Source organism: Tupaia chinensis, unplaced genomic scaffold, assembly GCF_000334495.1.
Source record: "Tupaia chinensis unplaced genomic scaffold, TupChi_1.0 Scaffold146769_1, whole genome shotgun sequence".
Taxonomy (NCBI): domain Eukaryota; kingdom Metazoa; phylum Chordata; class Mammalia; order Scandentia; family Tupaiidae; genus Tupaia; species Tupaia belangeri.
This window is the reverse complement of record NW_006206624.1, coordinates 7,112-9,114: the sequence shown is the minus strand read 5'-3', so window position 1 is coordinate 9,114 and position 2,003 is coordinate 7,112. Positions and strand designations below refer to the sequence as shown.

The 2,003-nt window shown below is 37.0% G+C and overlaps 1 pseudogene; it reads left to right on the top strand.

Annotated features, from left to right (window-relative positions):
* Positions 1-710: 710 nt before the first annotated feature.
* On the top strand, positions 711-1,543 carry LOC102477462 (nucleophosmin pseudogene; annotated as a pseudogene).
* Positions 1,544-2,003: the final 460 nt, after the last annotated feature.

Sequence of the window (2,003 nt, the reverse complement as noted above, 5' to 3'; positions counted from 1 at the left end):
TTGTGTGATAGGATTGCAGCTTGACCCTGATAAATACAGTACCCATGAAGGAGACCTTAAGTGGATCAGCCAACATAGGAGTAAATAAATGATGCTATTAGAGAGGATAATGGGGATCTTTAAGTCAGCAGCATTAGGTCAAGTGAGAGGAAATGGGAAGAAGTAACCAGCCTTAACCTTATTTTGGTTTCTACAGTTAAGTTCTCTTTTCCACAAACATAGTTTACTTGATCCCTGCCAATTGATTCAGTTTCTAGATGTGAGAGCAAGGATGGCAATAGGTTTCATCTTGAGGATATTATGATCAATTGGGAATGTGGTCATCTAGAGCACTAGGTAGAGAAGAACTCTGAGACTTATGCCTGAGGTTAGTTCAACACCAGATCAGTTACAAATGACTTCTTTGGAAACTGAAGAGATTCGTCTCCAATTGTCAGTTCAAAGCACTGGATTACTAACTTGTTCACCAATTGCAGATCACTCTGGTATATCTAGACTCTATTTTCTCTTATGCCCTTTCTCTTCCCATATGCCCTCTCCTACTTCATTTGAGCCCAGCCTCCCTGATTTAGTGCAATTGTCAGAGTTTGGGTTTGACTGAAAAATATGTTCTTTGAAAATAGATTCTGTTTCACAGTGATTCTGTCCTGTATGGCTGTTTCCAGGAGCTGTAGTTACGTACCTCTGTCTGCCTTTTCATCCACCTAAGTATGTGCCACAACTTCACGGAAGATTCAATGGACATGGACACGAGCCCCCTAAGGCTCCAGAACTCTTTTTTTGGTTGTGAACTAAAGGCTGACAATGATTATCACTTTAAGGTGGATAATGATGAAAATGAACACCAGTTATCTTTAAGAACAGTCAGTGTAGGGGCTAGTACAAAGGATGAATTGCATATTATTGAAGCAGAGGCAATTAATTATGAAGGCAGTCCAATTAAAGTAACACTGGCAACATTAAAAATGTTTGTACAGGTAGTGGTTTCCCTTGGGAATTTTGAAATAACACCACCTATAGTCTTAAGGTTTGGGGTCTGTGCATATTAGTAGGACAGCACTTAGTAACTATGTAGGAAGGTGTAGTCAGAAAAGGAAGAGAAAGATGATGTAAAACTCTTAACTATATCTGGAAAGTGATCTGCCCCTGGAGGTAGTAGCAAAGTTCAAAAGAAAAAAGTAGAATTTGCTGCTGATGAAGATGATGACGATGATGATGATGATGATTTTGAAGATGAAGACACAGAAGAGAATCTCCAGTGAAGAAACCTATACAACATACTCCTGGCAAAAATGCACAAAAATCAAACCAGAATTGAAAAGACTCAAAACCATCAACACCAAGATCAAAAGGTCAAGAATCATAAAAAAAAAAAGCACCTAGTTTTGTAGAAGACATTAAAGCAAAAATGCAAGCAAGTATAGGAAAAGGTGGTTCTCTTCCCAAAGAGGGAGCCAAGTTCATCAGTTACGTGAAGATTTGCTTCTGGATGACTGACCCAGAATCTTTTCAAGATCTCTGGCAGTGGAGGAAGTCTCTTTAGGAAAATAGTTTAGTTTGTTACAAATTTTCCATCTTATTTCATTTCTGTAAGTTGATATCTGGCTGTCCTTTTTATCACACAGAGTGAGAATTTTTCCCACTGTGTTTGGTAAATGTTGTCCAGGTTCCATTGCCAAGAATGTATTGTCCAAAATGCCTATTTAGTTTTTGAAGATGGAACTTCATCCTTTGCTTGGTTTTAAGTATGTATAGAATGCTATGATAGAACACAGTAGTTTTGGTGATCACACATGGAAATGGTGGGGAGACAAAAATATACATGTGAAATAAACTCAGAATTTTAATAAAGTAAAAACAAAAGAAAATAGATTCTGTTGAAATTCAGATAATGGACCTTTTCCTGGGATATCACTGTGTCATTTAAAACAAAATTTTATTATTCACTTTATATCTCTTTTATTTATTTATACAATTGCTTTTAGTTTTGCTGTGCTGTGCAT